Source organism: Mandrillus leucophaeus, unplaced genomic scaffold, assembly GCF_000951045.1.
Source record: "Mandrillus leucophaeus isolate KB7577 unplaced genomic scaffold, Mleu.le_1.0 Scaffold785, whole genome shotgun sequence".
Classification (NCBI taxonomy): domain Eukaryota; kingdom Metazoa; phylum Chordata; class Mammalia; order Primates; family Cercopithecidae; genus Mandrillus; species Mandrillus leucophaeus.
The window spans coordinates 363,127-374,424 of NW_012108530.1; the positions used below are offsets into that span (position 1 = coordinate 363,127).

The window sequence follows — 11,298 nt, forward strand, 5'->3', positions numbered from 1 at the left end:
TGTGTGTGTGTGTGTGTGTGTGAGAGATGGAGTCTCACTCTGTTGCTCAGGCTGGAGTGCAGTGGCGCTATCTCAGCTCACCGAAACCTCCGCCTCCCGAGTTAAAGTGATTCTTGTGCCTCAGCCTCCCAAGTAGCTAGGATTACAGGCACACGACACCACGCCCGGCTAATTTTTATATTTTTAGTAGAGACAGGGTTTCACCATGTTGGCCAGGCTGGTCTTGAACTCCAGACCTCAAGTGATCTGACCCCCTTGTCCTCCCAAAGTGTTGGGATTACAGGCGTGAGCCACTGCGGCCTTCTTAGAGTTCTTAAGAAGAATAAAGAGATAAACTGGTAAAACATGTAAACACATTTTGGAGGGTATACTAAATAATGCCACTGAATAATTAATATTGCTAAATAATAAGTTAAATGCTTCATTTAACTAGAAATCTCCCTTAACCACTAAGCCCACTTTCCAGATATGTTAAGGTGGCTCCGAATAACAATAGCAGTGAACATTTGTAGAGTTTACACAGCATTTCATTTGATTTCCACAGTTAACTCTAAGGTAGGCAGTGCAGAGCTGTTGACTTATTTTTGGAGCTGGAGGAGAAGAGAGAAGCGGAAACTCGGCTGGACACGGCAGCAGGGAGAAAAGCCCCTAGGTCCGTGTTGGCACTGAAGTGGGGAAAACCATGGCCTGGGGAAAGGCCTAATGTGAGAAGTTAATTGGTGTGCCTGGGAAATAGGACATTCATTTCACTAGCACAGATTCTTGGTCCTCAGCTTCCTTAGTCCCTGGACCTTGCTTGTCCTTTCTTCCACTCCAAGCCGTGGAGCTTGAAACTGGCAAGTCCTCAGTTGCACTGCCAACAGGCAAAGCAGTGGGAACTCAAGTTTCCAGAATCCTCTACAACATAGTGTGAGTAAAAGCCAAGGCAGAGACGGTGTCTTACTCTGTCATCCAGGCTGGAGTGCAGTGGTGTCATCACAACTCACTGCAGCTACAAACACCTGGGTTCAAGATATCCTTCCACCTCAGCCTCCTCCTGAGTAGCTGGGACTACAGGCATGTGCCACCACATCCTGCTAATTTTTAATTTTTAATTGTTTTTGTTTTTGTTTTTTTTGTAGAGACACGGATGTAGCTTTGTTGTCCAGGCTTGGCCTGAATTCCTGGTCTCAAGCAATCCTTCCCCCGTGGCCCTCCCAAAGTGTTGGGATTTCAGGTGTGAGCCACCCTACCTGGCTGAGACTTGCTCTTATAATCTCATTTTTAAATTCAAAAAATGTTTTCCATAGGTGGGCTATCTATGGAAAAAGGTGACTCAGGCCTGTAATCGCAGCACTTTGAGAGGCCTAGGTGGGTGGATCACCTGAGGTCAGGAGTTCGAGACCAGCCTGGCCAATACAGTGAAACTCCATCTCTACTAAAAATAGAACAATTATCTGGGCATGGTGGCAAATGCCTGTGATCCCAGCTATTCCAGAGATTGAGGTAGGAGAATCATTTTAGTCCGTGAGACAGGGGATGCAGTGAGCCAAGATCACATCACTGCACTCCAGCCTGGGCGACAGAGTGAGACTCTATCTCAAAAAACAAAAAGAAAAAAATTTCTTTTTCCATAGAAACACTATTACACGTAGAATTTAAATACTACAAAAATGGTAACAAGAATGATAGCAACAATAATAAAACAATAGCCATTTCGAAAACACTTTTGTGTAATCCCCTCAGAGGAGCATAGGTGCTATTTCCCCTATTTAATGAGTGAAAAACTAAGCAGCACAAAGATAAAGTAAGCATTAGAGGTGGAAGAAATCCAGGCCTGCTGACTCAACCCCGGGTTCTTGTTCCTGAGTAAATGGACTTTTGTAGCTAGTCCTGGAGCAGAATTGTCACAATCCAACCTGTTCATCAGTTGAAAGCACTCGTCATTATTAGCTCTCCCATCGCCCTTGTGTTTTATCCATGGGAACTTTTAATTCAGCCACTGGTTAGAATCTAGAGTAGTCAGCATAAGCCTAAACATTTGAAACACAAATATAGCTTTAGTGCAGCACTGGGTTTTCCATTGGCTTTTAAGAAGACTAGCTAACAGAGTGATGAAAATTGAACTAAGTTATTTCACACCTGCTTTGTTTTCTCACGGAAAATTTTAAAGCTGTGCACAAAATATTATTTTGTTTTTCAACAGAGAATAACAAGGAAAGCTACATGCAAATATTTCTATCTAGATAAGATTTTTTTTTTCTCTTAATTTAAACAAATATTTGTAGCTGAGATTAAAAGCTCAGGCTTTGGAGCCATACTTACTCCTAAAGAAACAAAAGGAAACCTTAAGCTTATCTAATTATTCGGAAGAGTCACTGTCATTAATGACTGTGGTGGCATGAGCCCACCTACCCAGGAGGCTGAGGTTGGAGGATTAATTGATTGAGCCTGGGAAGTTGAAGCTGCAGTAGTGAAAGCTATAAAACATTAATGAAAAACAATCCCATTTACAATAGCATCAAAAAAAAAAAAAAAAAAAAAAAAAAGAACAAGGAGAAGAAGATACATTGTCAAAAGAATAGTTCTGCCATTTACTAGCTGGGCCCAAGGTAATTTATTTATTTATTTTTAATTTATTTTTTGAGACAGAGTCTCCCATTGTCCAAGCTGGAGTGCAGTGGCACGATCTTGGCTCACTGCAACCTCTGCCTCCTGGGTTCAAGCAACTCTCTTGCCTCAGCCTCCTGAGTAGCTGGGATTACAGGTGTGTGCCACGACGCCGGGCTAATTTTTGTATTTTTAGTAGAGACCGGGTTTCACCATGTTGGTCAGGCTGGTCTCAAACTCCTGACCTCAGGTGATCCACCCACCTCGGCCTCCCAAAGCACTGGGAATACAGGCGTGAGCCACCGTGCCCAGCCAACCTTAGGCAATTTATGTTACCTCTCCATGCCTCAGTTTACTCATCTATAAAATGGAGATAATAATAGTTCCTCCCTCACCGGCTTGTGAGAATGGAGCAGGCCTGTCACAAAGTGAGTGCTCAGTGAGTGCAGATGATTATTAGGCACAGGCACTGGGCCCTGAGGGGTACAAAGATGGGTAAGACCCACTTCTGCCATCCAGAACTAGCATAGAGTGGGATAGCATGGCACATGGGCAGTTAATTATAGAACAAAACAGAACCAAAGGTTAAGTAGAGGCATCCCTCAGCGGAAGGAGAGAGTTTTCTACTTGGGAGAGTAGGGAAGGCTCTCTGACAAAATTGTCTTTTAACTTGAGTCTTACTGAAAGAACAGAATTTTAGTAAGAGGAAAGTGTTGGGGACCATTCAAAGGTGAGTCATAGAAACAAAGATAAAGACATGAGAAAAAGGCCTCTGGGCTTACACAAACCCTATCGTTCCCCGCAGTCTTTCAGAAGATCCCAAGAAGAAAGGATCATATCCCAAAATATAAAAAGTTTACAGAATGCAAAATGTTGGAATTATGCTAACATATTAAATGAATTTGAAATTTTAAAACTTAGATGATGAAGTTTTATGTAAGAAAACATATAAAACTAAAACTATACCATTTAAAAAATAATGTTTTAATCAAAGACAAACTTTTTAAAGACTAAGAAAGATTGAGGGAACGTAAAATATTTAACCATAAAGCCAAAAACAAATGTGACATTGATCACTGTGCTCAGCTTCCCAAAATATATTGCAACATTCCCCTCCTCCCTAAACTATATCTTGAAAATATATATATTGTTTCCAATATTCGTTAGACATCAAATTTTTTTTTTTTTTTTTTTTTGAGAAAGGGATATCACCATGTTGCCCAGGCTGGTCTCGAATTCCTGGGTCAAGTGATCCTCCCGCCTCAGCTTCCCAGAGTGCTGGAATTACAGGTGGTGAGCCATCACGCCCGGCCAACATCAAAAATTTTAAATGATTGCCTGGATACAGATCAGCTTAAGGATTTGTTCACAATTAAAACAAAACCAGTCATCAAAAATAAAAATGACTTTATCAACACATTTCAGAAGTAAAGTTTATTTCCACCCAATTATGTATTCCCAGCCAGTGCTTCAAGCAAAATTATACAGCAGCTCTCTGAAATTGCATGGTGAGAATGTGCTGCCATCATTCCCATTGTTGGTCAATGCAATATTTACCTTTAGGGAGACTGTTCAAAGGTCACGAGACAATTATTTGAGGAATTCAGCCATAGTTTGATGGGAAGATAAATGAGTCTCTAGAGAATTGGGAGACTGGGCGAGACAATTATTTGAGGAATTCAGCCATAGTTTGATGGGAAGATAAATGAGTGTTTAGAGAATTGGGAGACTGGGCGCGGTGGTTTATGGCTGTAATCCTAGCACTTTGGGAGGCCAAGGCAGGAGGATTACTTGAAACCAGGAGTTCAAGACCAGACTGGGCCACAAAGCAAGAGCCTGTCTCCACAAAAAAATAAAAAAATAAATTAGCCAGGCATGGGATGCACACTTGTGGTCCCAACTACTCAGCAGGCTGAGGCAGGAGGATCGCTTGAACCCGGGAGATAAAGGCTGCAGTGAGCCGCGATCGCACCATGGCACTCCAGCCTGGGTGACAGAGTGAGACTCTATCTCTTAAAAAAAAAAAAAAAAAAAGAAAGAATTGGGAAGTGATAGGGGCCTGCATAGACTACTTTTCCTACCTCCTACCCCTCAACCCCAGAGAACTTTTTATTCTCTCCACCTGAATATGTATGAAACTCAGGAGACAGGTCTGGGCTAGAGACAAAGATAATAGCTACATTCACTGAGTACTTAGAAATGTGGTGGTGTCATGCTAATAACTTTACATGTGTTCATTTAACCCCCACTTGTTAGGAAAACTGCAGTTATATTGTTCCCATTTTATTGACGAGGTTTCTTCAGGGCAGAGAGGTTGCTTAATAGGCTCAGGGACTCAAGGGCTAGTAAGCAGTGGAGCAGGATCTAAACCCAAGGGGCCAACCCCAGAGCCCCTCCCTCTCAGCCAATGTGCTTTATTGCCCCAATTCTCAGTCATCTGCATACAAATAGGAATTGATAAGGGGATGGTCCGTTGTTACCATCCAAACCGGGACTCTTAAGGGTTTGGGGTGCTACTAATCATTCTGGGAAAACAGGCGGAAACCAGAACTGTTCGGGGCAAATAGGGACACATGGTTACCTCATTTCCTGACACTCTGAAAATGGGTGGACACACAAGGATTAGAATGTTGAAGAAGAGAAGAAAGGACCCCTTCAGTGGGCCTTGAGAAAGACCGGGAAGGGAGGGAGAAATAAGAAAAAGAGAGAGAGAGAAAGACCAACATTTGGGGAACTGCAAGAGAAAGATAAACCCTCAAAAGATACTAGGGAAGGACAAGATGCAAGGGTGTCACAAATACGTGGACTCCAGGGCTGGGTTTCTCAGAAGGAGCAGTCAGTCATGCCCCCACCCCTCATACTGTAAGAACCAAAAAGTGACCACGGAAAGGAGCAACAAGGAAATCATCGGCGATTTACTAAGAAACATTCCTTTGCTTTGATGCAGTCAGAGCCAAATTGAAGTAAACGGAGGAGTGAGTGGGAGGTGGGGCCCAGACCTAGACCCAGTCAGTGCAAGCAAGTTTTGTTTTTAAATGTGGCCTTGGAGTGGAGGCAAGAGATAGGACTGTCCTGGAGGTGGAGTCAAAGATGTTTCCTTTGTTTTTCAAAGCAAGAAGCTAGAATGTGTTTAATGCTAAAAAGAAGGATCCAAGCCAAGTAGGGTAAAGAAAATGCAGAATGCAAATTATCCCCTCACTGGGGGATATCCGGGAGCAAAGTCCCTGAGCTGCTGAGGAAGCTTTACGCCTAAGAAGGTACCTCTCTGCCTTTGCAGGAGAGTGGGAAGCGGGGTGAGGATTTGAAGGTTTGAAGAGGGAGTCGAGGCAGGGTTCTGTCTGCAGGCCTGTGTTTTCTCTGGAATCATTGTGGGAGGGCTTGCTGAGTCAAAGGATTAGAAGGGCCTACTGTCTGGCAGGCCTTGTATTAGGCTCTTGATGTATGAGATCTCTTTTCATCTTCACTATTATTCAGCGAGGTAGGTAATATTGTTCCCTTTTTACAGAAGAGGAAACTGGTTCAAAACTGTGGGCAACCGGCCGAAGAGCACGCAGCTGTCCAGGGACAGAGTCCCTGTCTGGCTTCTTTGCCTGGAGTTGAAAGCCAGATCACCACCTTCGGTATCTTTCATTTGTGTTAAAGGGGTAATAGGTAGGAAGTTAGCAAATATACTTTGAATAATGGACACAAGACCATCATGTAGATGTTTACTATAGACTGTACTTGATTGAAATCGTACTTTTGTGTCTATGAAATGCTTTGATTATTTATTTTAGGGAATATTTACAAAAGGCTATAAAACAAAAGCTTAAAAAAGTGAGGTCACTGGAATTAATGGTCCATAGTTTTATCTTTTGTTTTTATAGAAGTTACCTGTATATCACTTATTAAGAACCTCCACTTCATTCATAAAAATGCCCTCTGCATTTCTTTCTGTAATTCATAGGAGTTGTTTATATTAGACTATTATTATGGGAAAATATGCTGCTTTAAGAATTTTTAAACTTGGTAATTTTCAGACTCAAAGTGTTTGGGATTCTTCTGTTGGTAATTTATTTTAAAAGAATTACAAATTTCAGATTGTGGCCTGGTAGGGATGATATAAATACAAACTGAATATACCCACAGTGATTCCTGCCTCCACAAAGTAAACCTGTGATTACATGGAGCCCAGTTTGAAGATCTTTATTCTAGTTTCCGTTTTTCACTTATCTTGCATGATTTTAGATGTGTTTAAGGACTACCTGGATAACGAACTTAGAAATACAGGCCTTATGGTGTGGTTTCATGATGCAGGGATTCATAGGGGAATCATGATCGATGTTGAAGGGTGTGAGCCAAATGTGCAGTAACAGCTGTCATAGCTGTAGATAGACACAGGTGCTCGCTACATTTTTACTCAATTAATTAATGGACTGCAGATCCGAGACCTACATAGCAAGTGAGGTCAATGTAGAAAGGGGATTCAAATCAGTTAACAATCTTTCCAGTGGTTATTTGGCAATTCTTTTTCTTTTTCTTTCTTTTTTTTTCTTTTTCTGACACAGTCTCACACTGTCGCCCAGGCTAGAGGGCAGTAGCACAATCTTGGCTCACTGCAACCTCCACCTCCCAGGTTCAAACGATTCTGCTGCCTCAGCCTCCCAAGAAGCTGGGATTACAGGTGCGTGCCACCACGCCTAGCTAATTTTTGTATTTTTAGTAGAGACAGGGTTTTGCCATGTTGGCCACGCTAGTGTCGAACTCCTGATCTCAAGTGATCCACCCATCTTGGCCTCCCAAAGTGCTGGGATTACAGAATTGAACCACTGCACCTGGCCTGGCAATTATTTTTCTATTGCATTACTTACCACAGCATAGCATCTCTCAGTACTTTTCTGTATGTTTCCTTTGCTCCTAAAGCCGCTTTTGAAAATAGGCCTGCATTACTTCTCCCACTTTGGTGTTGTGTGGGTCGATGGATGTTCACTGACTGGCCTCAAATCAAAATATGAGTCTCTAGAGAATCCCCAGTCCACATAAGTTTTCCTAAAGAAAAGTTTGAATTGTTTGCTTTTCTTTTTTCTCTCAGAACTGTATTGGCATGTAATTTAATTTTTGGCAAGTTTAAATTCACTTAGAAAACTAAGCAAATGCCAAGACATAGATAAATTATACAGGTGAGCGCATTAAAAATAATCCCTTATCTGTACCATCCAGTCCACTAAAATTTAACAGAATGTTGGAAAGTTCAAACTGTTGGTTAGATCCCCCAATATTCCCAGTACGGTATTGTATTAAGATAGTCATATGCAAGAAACTTATAGTTACAAGTACTTCCCACAATGAATCAAAACATCTTGATTGTTAGTAACTGTCTCTGTGATTTAAAACTTCTCTGCAGGATCTCTAAAGCAACTGGCTTATTTCAATGCACCTCTTCTTGTAACTAAAGATCAAACAGAAAAGAAAAAAATCAACATAATTATTACAAAACTTCAATGAAAGATAAATGCTACGTGTTTGGTTTGTGATCATTGTAAAGCAATAGTCAATGAGTTGTAATTCATAGCTTATGAAGCTGTTAAAAAATCAATTATCCCCAAACAGGGAAATATAAACAAGATGCCATAATTTATTGTGGTAGTAGACATTATTAATGCATATTTCTGTGACAGCGCTAGCCTTAGCCCAAAGTTTACTTTGAAAACAGAAAAAAACATGGAACTATTTATAACTATGAATTCTTTTTTTTTGAGACAGAGTCTCGCTCTGTAGCCCGGGCTGGAGTGCAGTGGCGCGATCTCGGCTCACTGCAGGCTCTGAATTCCGGGTTCACGCCATTCTCCTGCCTCAGCCTCCCGAGCAGCTGGGACTACAGGCGCCCACCAGCACGCCCGGCTAATTTGTTTTGTATTTTTTTAGTAGAGACGGAGTTTCACCGTGTTAGCCAGGATGGTCTTGATCTCCTGACCTTGTGATCCGCCCGCCTGGGCCACCCAAAGTGCTAGGATTACAGGCGTGAGCCACCGTGCCCGGCCATAACTATGATTTTTAAAATTATCTCGAAACTTTAAAAAAAAATTGTGTTTTAATTCGAAGTTGGAATCAGGTTGCAATGATCATAAACCTCCCTCCTCTGGCTTAGACTCTTCCAACACTCTCAGGTACTTCATTTACATACATCAATTTTAGCAGCCAGCTCTTTAAGTGCCGATTTTCCCACTCCTCCTCTGGAGAGAAGAGATTGCCTCTTTTTTTTTTTTTTTTTTTTTTTTTTTTTTTTCCTGAGAATCGCTCTGTTCCGCAGGCTGTAGTGCAGTGACACGATCTCGGCTTACTACAAACTCCGCCTCCCGGGTTCACACCATTCTCCTGCCTCAGCCTCCCAAGTACAGTAGCTGGGACTACAGGCGCCCGCCACCACACCCGGCTAATTTTTTATATTTTTCGTAGACACGGGGGTTTCAACATGTTGGCCAGGCTGGTCTTGAACTCCTGATCTCAAGTTATCCGCCCACCTTGGCCTCCTAAAGTGCTGAGATTACAGGTGGAAGCTACTACACCTGGCCGAAATTGCCTTTTCATACCTACTCCTTGCACCCAGTGCACTATTTGGCTCTCTGTGATCTTTATTAAGTGAATGAGTGAATCTATAAAATAGCTACCAAAATGAGTAAGTGTGCTTATCAAATCTGAAGCAAAGAAAGATGCCTAGGCTAGAAAGATCACTGATCTGGCCATTTCGAATCCTTTTTTTATTTTAGTTTTTATAAATAAAAAGAGCTCTGAAAATGGATGCTATCGACCTTTTTTTAAAATCAGAAAAGGTTTATGTCTCCAAATTATTCTTTTCTACTCACTCCCCTAAAAATGTCATTTTGGTTTTGTTAAGTTTTATTTTTAATGCTTGGTCTCTTAGCTTAAACGATTCTTTCCCAAAATGATAGTCTTGAGGGTGTCAGATTTCATTAATCCTGTTACAGTTACAGTGCTCCTCTTTATCAAGAATTTCATTTCCATTTCAGGTTTGTTTGTTTGTTTTTGTGTTTTTGTTTTTGTTTTTGAGGCAGAGTCTCGCTATGTCACCCAGTCTGGAGTGCAGCAGCAAGACGGTAAGATCTCAGCTCACTGCAATCTCTGCCTCCGGGGTTCAAGCGATTCTCCCACCTCAGCCTCACGAGTAGCTGGGATTACAGGCACCTGCCATGATGCCCACCTAATGTTTGTATTTTTGTAGAGAGGGGGGCTTTCAGCATGTTGGCCAGGTTGGTTTTGAACTTCTGACCCCAGGTGATCCACCCACCTTGGCCTCCCAAAGTGCTGGGCTTACAAGCAAGAGCCACCGTGCCTGGCCCCATTTTGCGTTCTAACTGGAATACTTCTTCCCAATCATTTTCCTCTTTCCTTCTCACCATCATAGCTGCATGTTCCATTAGAGAAGAATAATAAGGCCAGGCACGGTGGTTCACACCTGTAATCCCAGCACTCTGGGAGGGGGAAGTGAGTGAATCGCTTGAGACCAAGAGTTCAAGACCAGCCTGGCCAACACGGTGAAATCCCGTCTCTACTAAAAATACAAAAATTAGCTGGGCATGGTGGCAAGTGCCTGTAATTGCAAGTATCTGGAGGCCAAGGCACGAGAATTGCTTGAACCTCAGAGGCAAAAGTTTCAGTAAGTTGAGATCTCACCACTGCACTCCAGCCTGGGTGACAGAGCAAGACTCTGACTCAGAAAAGAAGACATCCTCAGGTAAGTGTTTTTGTCAGATATTGGCCCTGAGCTCTTGTAGCAACATTTGGGTGGGTTAAGTTAACTGGTTAGGATATAGTACCTCCAGAAGTCCTCAGACACTATGAGGTTGTCAGTCTATAGAACTGTGTTTTGGTTCTTCTTCGTTTTTTCTTTCCTTTTTTTTTTTTTTTGACACAAAGTCACACTCCGTTGCCCAGGCTGGAGTTCAGTAGTGCAATCTCAGCTTGCTGCAACCTCCACCTCCTGGACTCAGGCAATTCTCATGCCTCAGCCCCCTGAGTAGCTGGGATTACAGGCGTGTGCCACTACACCCAGCTCATTTTTAGTATTTTTAGTAGAGATAGGGTTTCACCAAGTTGCCCAGGCTGGTCCTGACCTCAGGTGATCTGTCCTTCTTGGCCTCCCAAAGTGTTGGGATTACAGGCGTGAGCCACCGCACCCTGCCTGGGTTCTTCTGAATTCAAAGTCTTTATGTGCTTTATGTCTCCTGCTTGAGATTAGGATATGGGATTATACTCATTCACCACCCATCCCCTCCCTTCGTGACCACCTCTCCTGGGCAAAGGAGAGGGTTGCCTGACTATGAATAAGAAAAAGATAGGAAAAGATCCTTCTTCTATTAGAGATAGACTTTGGACTAAATCTTAGCTCTATCACATGGATATCTTTCCCTGTAAAATGGGAATAAGAGTTATCTCATAAAGGGCTGGGTGTGGTGGCTCACGCTTGTAATCCCAGCACTTTGGGAGGCCAAGGTGAGCAGATCATCTGAGGTTAGGAGTTCGAGACCAGCCTGGCCAAAATGGTGAAACCCTGTCTCTACTAAAAAACTACAAAAATTAGCCGGGCGTGGTGATGCGCACCTGTAATCCCAGCTACCCAGGAGGCTGAGGCAGGAGAATTGCTTGAACCTGGGAGGCGGAGGTTGCAGTGAGCCGAGATTGTGCCACTGCACTCCAGCCTGGGCAACAAGA

The 11,298-nt window shown here is 42.7% G+C and overlaps 1 protein-coding gene across 5 annotated transcripts in view; it reads left to right on the plus strand.

Annotated features, from left to right (window-relative positions):
- Positions 1–11,298, plus strand: part of PCED1B (PC-esterase domain containing 1B) — a 177,720-nt gene that overhangs the window by 159,040 nt on the left and 7,382 nt on the right. The window contains exons 1-2 of one of the 5 annotated variants that reach the window (XM_011967068.1): positions 5,719–5,846; positions 6,095–6,209. The exons of 3 other annotated variants lie outside the window; for them this stretch is intronic. The gene's annotated coding sequence lies outside the window, so the exon portion shown is untranslated. Of the gene's footprint in view, positions 1–5,701; positions 5,847–6,094; positions 6,210–11,298 lie in introns of those variants that run through there. One more of the 5 variants, XM_011967066.1, reaches the window with a different exon arrangement.